The sequence below is a fragment of the Colobus angolensis genome, unplaced genomic scaffold, assembly GCF_000951035.1.
Source record: "Colobus angolensis palliatus isolate OR3802 unplaced genomic scaffold, Cang.pa_1.0 Scaffold498, whole genome shotgun sequence".
NCBI lineage: Eukaryota > Metazoa > Chordata > Mammalia > Primates > Cercopithecidae > Colobus > Colobus angolensis.
Window position 1 is genome coordinate 1,017,842 of NW_012118465.1, and position 9,890 is coordinate 1,027,731.

A 9,890-nucleotide genomic window follows, 5' to 3' on the forward strand; every position below is an offset into this window, starting at 1 on the left:
TAATATCATACTACCTTGAGTGTAAGTCCAAATATTAGGTTATATCTATATTAATAACAAAATTTCTGGCATCTGTCCTGACCATTCAGGCACATCCAGCCTGGTTTCAATCCTGGAGTTCTATCTGGTCACTATCAGAAGGAACACTACACTTTGAGGGCAACCCTGGTGCAGCCAGCCCTGAGGAAACATGGCCTGAGTGCCCTCACGGGTGGGTGGGAATAAAATGGAAGTGCCCAGAGGAGATGTCAGAAGACCAAAACCTGATTAATAGTTCTAGTGGTAGGTCATATAGGAAACAGAAAGCATGATGGTGGCCTTTTGGGAACCCAAGTTGTGTCCTGGTGAAAGCAGAAAGGTGGAGACAGGATGGCTGTCAACAATGTCAGCATGGGCATGGCTCCCAGGCATGAAGGTAATTGGGTCTTGCTTCAATGCCACCCTTTTGGGAAACCCTAAACCAAATGAGGTGTTCTTTTCCTCGCTTCCCATATTTGTCCCAGTTGCAGTTCTGTTGTTATGTATTTACTCATCAATTTCTTATCTATACCTCTCACTTAATTATTAATTTTTGGGGGTTCAGTCTCATGCAGTATTTACTCCTAGTATCTAATGCAGTGCCTGGCACACAGCAAGTGCCCTTGAGAACTTGTAGAGGGAGTAAAAAAATGCGTGGATAAATGACTGTGACAAATCACAGATTTGCAACTTTGACCCTTTTAGTCCCAAATAGTGGCATTCCATAGCTGAGGGTAGTAGAAGCAGTTCACCCTGGGAGCAGGCAATAAGAGGAATAAATGAAGCCAACTAAACTGCTTGTTGTTGGATTTCGTAGGGCTTTTTTTTTTGAAATTGGGTCTTGCTATGTTGCCCAGGCCGGTCTCAACTGACTGCTTTTTTTTATTACCATGCACTGGCAATTCCAAACAATGTCAGTGTTAAAATACTTCTCCCTGAAAAAAAAAGAAAAGAAAAGCAAAAAAAGAAAAGAAAAGTGAAAAGAAAAGAAAAACTCCTATTGGCCTAAGTTCTAAATAATAGCTAGGTTACTACTGAGTTTTAACTATATGCATGTGAGCTTCAAATAAGCATCTTTTTATTATGTAAATAAATAAAAGTGATCTGTATCCCCACTAGATTGTAAAATTTTTGTTGTTTGTTTTCATGTCTTATTCACCTGTGTATGGAAATTAATTCAGAAACCCCAGGCATAGAGTCTACCTCTGTAATTCCGGCAGGCAGATGTAGTTCTGCCTGCTTCCTTCCAAGGTTAAGTTCATAACAATTCAGAATCCTTGAAGCTCATTTCAGGTATAACCTGTGTCTCCAACCCTGCAGTATTTGGATATTGCTGTTTAAACAGTAGATTTGGCATAGATGATGGTGGCACAATGGTTGTAAAGGAAAAGAAGCAGAACACCTGAGTTTGTTCAATTCTCTCATTCTCTGAATGACTTGGGGTTTTCAGTCGTATCCAGAATTTAAAACAGTAAAATTTAAGAGTGTGAACAGCAACATTCACACCTTTGTTTAGTAAGTACAAAGTTGTCCTCATACAGGAAGTTTACTGACTTTGAATAATAACTTTAAAAACAAAATTTACTCTTTTCTAAGTATTATTTGTTTTAAAATTTAAGAATGAATCAAGAAAATAAAACATTACACCAGTGGTATGATTTAGTAATTGTCTGACTTATACTTTTTGTAGACATTTTAGTTTTACTAAAATTGTCATTCTGATTTTTTTACTGACATGAGTCTATACAAAAAGTTGAATACAAGTTTCACTGACTACATGTCTTTACTATTATTATTATTTGTCTCTATTCATGATTAACACTGAAAATAATTTTGTTGTATAAAGAAGTAATGTTGATATGGTTTGGCTATGTTCCTACCCAAATTTCATCTTGAATTATAGTTCTTGTAATTCCCACATGTTGTGGGAGGGACCCTGTGGGAGATCATTGAATCATTGAGGCGGTTTTCCCCATACTGTTCTCATAATAGTGAATAAGATTGGATGATTTTATAAGGGGTTTCCCCTTTCACTTGGCTCTCATTCTCTCTTGCCTGTCACCAGGTAAGACATACCTTTTCACCTTCTGCCATGATTGTGAGGCCTCCTCAGCCACGTGGAACTGAGTCCATTAAACCCCTTTTCCTTTATAATTTACCCAGTCTTGGGTACGTCATTATCAGCAGTGTGAAAAGAGACTAATAAAGTGAATTGGTACTGGTAGAGTGGAGCGCTATCATAAAGATACCCAAAAATGTGGAAGTTACCTTGGAACTGAGTAACAGGCAGAGGTTGGAACAGTTTGGAGGGCTCAGAAGAAGACAGGAAAATGTGGAAATGTTTGGAACTTCCTAGAGACTTGTTGAATGGCTTTGACCAAAGTGCTTATAATAATATGGACAATCAAATCCATGCTGAGGTGGTCTCAGGTAGAGATGAGGAACTTGTTGGGAACTGGAGTAAAGGTGACTCTTGCTATGTTTTAGGAAAAAAAGTGGTGGCATTTTGTCCATGCCCTAGAGATTTGTGGAACTTTGAACTTGAGGGAGACAATTTAGGGTATCTAGCAAAATAAATTTCTAAGCAGCAAAGCATTCAAGAGGTGACTTGGGTGCTGTTAAAAGTATTCCATTTTAAAAGAGAAACAGAGCATAAAAGTTCAGAAAATTTGCAGCCTGACAATGCAATAGAAAAGAAAAACCCATTTTCTAAGGAGAATTTCAAACCAGCTACAGAAATTTGCATAAGTAACAAGGAGCCAAATGTTAATCACCAAGACAATGGGGAAAATATCTCCAGGCCATGACAGAGACCTTCCTGGCAGCCCCTCCCATCACAAGCCCAGAGGCCTAGGAGGAAAAGATGGTTCCACGGGCTGGGCCCAGGGCCTTCACTGCTGTGTGTACCTGCTGTGTGTACCTGTGTGTACTTGGTGCCCTGTATCCCAGCCACTCCGGCCATGGCTGAAAGAGGCCAACGTAGAGCTCAGGCCATGGCTTCAGAGGGTGCAAGCCCCAAGCCTTGGCAGCTTCCATGTGGTGTTGAGCCTGCAGGTGCACAGAAGTTGAGAACTGAGGCTTGGGAACCTCCACCTAGATTTCAGAGGATGTATGGAAATGCCTGGATGTCCAGACAGAAGTTTGCTGCAGGGGAAGGGTCCTTATGGAGAACCTCCTCTAGGCCAGTGCAGAAGAGAAATGTGGGGTTGAAGCCCCCACAAAGAGTCCCCACTGGGGTACTGCCTAGTGGAGCCATGAGAAGAGGGCCACCATCCTCCAGACCCTAGAATGGTAGGTCCACTCACAGCTTGTGCAGTGCACCTGGAAAAACCACAGGAACTCAATGTCAACCTGTGAAAGCAGCCTGGAGGGAGGCTGTACCCTGCAAAACCAAAGGGGTGGAGCTGCCCAAGACCACAGGAACCTATCTCTTGCATCAGAATGACCTGGATGTGAACATATAGTCAAAGGAGACCATTTGGAGTTTTAAGATTTGACTGCCCCACCAAATTTCAGACTTGCATGCAGCCTATAGCCCCTTTGCTTTAGCCAATTTCTCCCATTTGGAATAGCTGTATTTACCCAATGCCTATACCCCCACTGTAGCTAGGAAGTAACTAACTTGCTTTTGATTTTAAGGCTCATGGGTGAAAGGTACTTGGCTTGTCTTAGATGAGGCTTTGGACTGTGGACTTTTGAGTTAATGCTGAAATGAGTTAAGACTTTGGGGAACTGTTGGGAAGGCATGATTGGTTTTGAAATGTGAGGACATGAGATATGAGAGGGGGCAGGGGAGGAAAGATATGGTTTGGCTCTGTCCTCACATATATCTCACCTTGAATTGTAGCTCCCATAATTCTCACATGTTGCGGGGAGGGGACTGGTGGGAGATAATTGAATCACGGTACAGTTTCCCCCATACCGTTCTCTTGGTAGTGAATATGTCTCACAAGATCTGACTATTTTAAAAGGGGTTTCCCCTTTCACTTGGCTCTCATTTTCTCTTGTCTGCTGCCATGTAAGACATGCCTTTCACCTTCCACCACGCTTGTGAATCCTCCCACTTCAGTTTCCCAAAGCACTGGGATTACAAGCACGAGCCACTGTGCCTGGTCTTTTCCATTTTAATTGCAGACACAGTTCTTTAGTACTTGCATACTTGTGAGGCCTCCCAAGCCACATGGAAATGTGAGTCCATTAAACTCTTTTCTTTATAATTTACCCAGTCTTGTGTATGTCTTTATCAGCAGCATCAAAATGGACTAATACAAAGATGGTTAAAAAAAAGAAAATCATTCACCCCAGGGTGAGCTATGATCCCAAATGATAAAATGAGTTCTGACTTTTAACTGGTTGGTTGGTTGGTTGGTCGGTGGGTTGGTGGTTGGTTGATTGGTTGGTCCTGCTAAAGAAAAAATTATTCACTGACACTTATTAAAGCACGGTAGGCCAGATTTTAGTCAGGACCATCTCCATAGGTGTAGGGACCATGGCAATGGGGTCTTGCAGTGGAAGAGATTGTGTTCAACTCTTAATGTAACATGGGCAAGTGAGAATTTATAGCCATGTAGAAGGGTGGAGAAGGAAGGATAGAAAATTCCTAAGAGGAAACATCATGGGCAAGGAAAGGGATGGGTTCTGGCTACAGTGATCCAATAGGATTCTTGCTAAAGATAGACCAGGGTGATTAGATATCACCTGGATGGTGATGGAGGATGAAGAATCTGATCAGATGTTGAGGGTAGGGAGTTCCTGCTACATTGACCTAATAGTTTTCTTGCAAAAACTGGATTTTTCAAGGGATTACACAGAGGGGTATAGGAGATACGTTAAGAGCCTTACTAAAGTTTCGTCAAGAAAATAATCTTTGTCATTTGATTTAAACTCTTTCTACTTCCTTTTTCTTCACTAGCTAGGACCTAAACATGCCGACTTTGAGGTTTAGTATTTCAAATAGCTTTGAAGTTTAATGCTGTGAGATTACATGGGACTATGAGCTTTTCCAAACACCCACAAATCACATTTAAATTCAGGCTTCCAACAACCAGTGGAAACTACGCAGCAACTGGAACACGTTAGAATCGGGGTCAAGAATGAAAAGCCACCACAGTGGTAAAGCACAGTGTTTTGCAACTCGACCAGTTGTCCACAGCTCAAGCAAGGAGGGACCAATCTAACAGGAACAGAGATGCAAGAAATAGAACCAGCCCCAGGAAATTCAGTATTCAAGCTAACATGCAGAAGGCCCTAGCACACCCTCTCCCCACATATGCCTGCACCATAAGTATGCACTAACAGCTAAAAAGAAATGATTTTATGTTTCTTTCCTCCTAGAGTTACAGCCATCCTTCATTTATCCATTTATTCATTTGTTCATTCTCAATTGTACAAGTACTATGTGCCAGGTACTGTGTGAATGATGGGGATACAGCGGTGAGCAAAGCCCTTCCCCTGTGGATTTTATGGTCTAGCATGTGAAGCAAAAGTCCACTAACTCATGACACACGTCACCAATCGAGGAGAGTGCCATGTGAGATGGTTTCAGGCTTCGAGAGACCAGAGCATATCAGCTGAGACTGGGGCCTGAGGCACAGCTTTCCTGAGAGGACATGGTCCTTCCCAGGTGTGAGGCATGTGCTGGCTTTAACTAGGCAAGAGATTGGGCAGACAGAAAGAGAGCCAGGAGCAGGTTTGGTGAGGGGGGCCTGTTTGAGGGCCAGGAGGAAGGGCTGTGAGGGCAGGAGCAGCAAGCTCAGGGAGAACTGACAAAATGAGGCCCCAAAGAAAGGCGGGCATGTCACATGGGGTCATGGCAGAATGTTAGACTTTATCCTAGGAGCATCAGGAAGCCCCTGCAGGCTCCAAGAAAAATGGTGAAACACTCAGACTACCATGTCAATATGTCCACTGTGTCTATGCCATACACACAGTACAAGGGTGGGAGTCACACTGATCCAGCTGAAAGGGCTGGGAATTGTTCATGGGTGTGGAGACTTTCAGGGTTAAGGTAAGAGGTAGGAAGCTGACCTCCTCCCTCAGCCTCTCACACCTGGTTACAAAAGCTAGAAGTAGAATTTCAAGTTGACCAGCATTCCTTGAAGAAAAAAAAAAAAAAAAAAAACATATATATATATATATATATGTAAGACAAGGTCTCACTCTGTTGCCCAGGCTGGAGGGTAGTGTCACAATCGTGGCTCACTGTAGCCTCAACCTCCTGGGTTCAAGCAATCCTCCCAGCTCAGGATCCTGAGTTGCTAGGACTACAGATGTGTAGCATCATAGCTGGCTAATTTTTATTTCTTACTTTTTGTAGAGACAGGATCTCACTATGTTGCCCACGCTGTTCTAAAACTCCTGGCCTCAAACAATCCTCCCACCTTGGTTTCCCAAAGCACTGGGATTACAGGCATGAGACACTGTGCCTGGTCTTTTTCATTTTAATTGCAGACACAGTTCTTTAGTACCTAGTATGCTAAGTACCACTGGTGACTCATGAGAAAAGAAAGAGTAATACGAAGAGATAAGGGTGACCAAGCCTCAGATCAGCAAGCAAACTATAAGAGAGTCACAGTTCTCACAGTTCTCTCTGAAAAGAAAAATATGGCCTGAGGTATTTAACAGATTCTCTATCAGGACTGTTTCTCATATGTAGCAATATGTCTGACCCGAAGGACACAATTTAGTTAATGTCTTAACAATACAGAACTAGACTCACCCAAGCAGGTTGTTGCAAGTCAGAGATCTCAGAGATTAGCCCAATGCTGGTCAGGTTGTCAAGTGCTTGTGAGAGTGACTGGTGTGGTATTCTCTGCCCTGCCTGTGGCAGGCCAGGTCTCATTAACAGCTGATAATAACAACTGTTTCAGCACTGACTGACTGGTTAAATATTAAAAGCTGAAAGAACCAGTGCCCTTATACAAAGGCTAGAATGTAACAAAAGCCCACAAAGAGTTTTGCCTGGGTCTTTCCTGAGCCTTGAAGCATGACAAATAATGAAGGAATTCTTAACAGGAGCCATAAAGGATTAAACAAGTTTTTATTGGGGGTCTAAAGAAACTCCCCAGACCTCCACAAACAAGTTTTATTGGGGGTCTAAAGGAACTCCATAAACCTCCATGATTTAGCAGGAGACAAGATAAGGTTAATTACCCCAGCACCTGGATCCACCTAGATTAAGTAAATTTACTGAGGCTCCAGAGGAAAGTCTTCAAAACTCAGACCTTAATTATAGATTAGGAGATGTTAATCACTTATGTCTTTAGATGAATGTACACTTACATGTAGACATATAGCTTAGAAGGTATATAGTCCCTGGAAAACTGTAATTTTGAGTTGGTCTGGCAATATTTTCCAGGCCTTCTCCTAGTACCCATTTACAGAATTAAACTCTCTTCTTTCCTAGTTCATCTGCATCTCATTACCGGGCCGTGAGAATAAGCAGCCTGACCCTTGGTTTGGTCTGGGAACATGCCTAGTCAAGGGCATCAATAGGATACAGAATAGAGGTTGGTCCATGGCCATTCAGCCTTGCCCTTTCCTGCCTCTCTTCACCCAGCCACACCTTTCCCGCTCCTTCTTCCCACCTCCCACTCATCAAAGGATGAGCTGGCCAATCATTTCAAAATGGGGAATATTAAAAACACAGGGGAAGTGCAGTTAACTTCTAGCATTTCCTGTCCCCTCGAGAGAATACTTAACGGTAGATTTTCAACAAAAGACTACCATGGCCTAACTGTGTGAGATATTAACTGAGGTTAATGTATAAAAAAGAAGGAGGAAAGCTGTACTTGCTTTCTCAGCAGGGAAGCGTATGGACTGAGCCAGGTCTGAGTTCTGTGCACAGGCTGCCTGGATCTAAACTAGGCGCTGTTAGCAAGGTGCTGCAGGAGCGAGACTGACCTCACCAACTGCATGGGAGCTGGGTGAGGCCTCTCGCTACCAGCTATCCCCCACTCCCCAGTAGAATAACTAATTCTACTGCACAGCAGAGACAGCCATACTCCCCTCTGAATCATAATCCCATTGGCCTGAGAACCACCCCTGCATCCCCCACAGTGGCCGCATCAAGCCCCGCCCAAAAGCTCAGACCCACCTAACCCTGCCCCTAACTGATGGTATTTCTCTACCCACCCTGCCAGCAAAATACAAAAGACATAAACTCTTGGGAGCTTTATGGTCCTACCCATCAGCTGAAAAACAAGAATACTCACCCTAGTCAACTTAGAGCAAGCTTATGTCCCACTACTGGTACTGCAGCAGGTGTTCTCTTGCAAATTCCACCTCCTGGCTGGAAGCCATCCAACTCAGACCATTACAGCAACTCTTGGCAGAAAAACACTGCTCCCAGGAAGAAAAAAACAACAGCTAACACCACTGTCTGTAACAGCCTGGTCCTGAGTCTGCCCACTTGACAACTTCACTGCTAGCATAACCAACACTTGAGCAAGCCAGCACACTAAACATACTCTACAACCAAGGAATCTCAGAGTCTACATCACTTCCCTGCCACTTCCACCCCTACAGGTGCTGGTATCCACTGCTGGGAGACCTGAATATGGGTTGCATCTTTGTAGATGTTCCCCAGCACCAGACAAGAGCCTGGTAGCCCCGTTGAGTGGTTAGACCCAGAAGAGCAATAATAATCACTGAAGTCCAGCTCTCAGGAAGCCCCATTCTCAGGGGAAGGGGCAGAACACCACATCAAGTGATCACCTCATGGGACAAAAGAATCTGCAGAACAGGCCTTGAGTTCTAGATCCTTCTTCTGGTGGGAAGTTTCTTACATCAGAGACACAGCTGCAGTGCTGGGCACAATAGGGAAAGTTTAGGTGAGCAAGATCAACAATATCACAAATATCGAGATGAAGAGAATTGAAAGAACTTCTCCCAGATTAGGCTTCCTGGCTTTCCCTTGTTCTCTTCCCCCAGATCCCCCTAATGACTACTTGTTGCCCTTCCCCTACCCCACAGAACCCAGAACATGAAGTTCAAAAGGATAATGGAATTTATGGGGAAGAAACTAGATGAAGAGACTGTCAAAAGAATTGCTCAGCACACATCATTGGAAAGGATGAAGAAAAACCAGATGACCAACTATGTAATGATAACCTGTGACATCATGGACCACTCCATCTTATGAGGAAAGCTGCCTGCCAATCATCATGAATTTCTTTGAGAACAATATTATTATATAACTAATATTTTGGGAAAGAATATTAACACGGCTGTTTTCTTTTGTATTTTATTTTATTTTTTTAAAGACAGGATCTCACTCTGTCACCCCGGCTGGAGTGCAGTGGTGCAATCACAGTTCACTGCAACCTTACACTCTTGTGTTCAAGCAATCCTCCCACCTCCAGCCTCCCAAGTAGCTGAGACCACAGGTACACATCACCATGCCCAGCTAATGTTTTTTATTTTTTGTATAGACAGGGTCTCACTATGTTGCCCAGGCTGGTCTTGAACTTCTGGGCTCAAGCAATTCTCCCACCCTGGCCTCCAAAGTGCTGGGATTACAGGCATGAGCCACCATGACTGGCCTTATTACCTTTTTAATTAACATGATGCTGCCAAGAATTCTGTTTTCTCAAAATATTAATGTCTTTGAAAGAAAACAGATTGTGATGTGTACCTGTAATAAGAATTCACACTTTTTAATTATCTCTAAAGTTTCACTTTATGGAAAAAACATTCAGAATAGACTTCCCATCCAATCTCTTAAGCACAATTGCATTGCTTTTCAGGGACCATTGGAGAGTGGAAGCAATACTTCTCAGTGGCACAGAATGAGAGATTTGATGAAGACTAAGGAGGAAAATGGCTGACTCTTCTCTGACCTTCCACACGGAGCTCTAAAGACAGACAAAGTC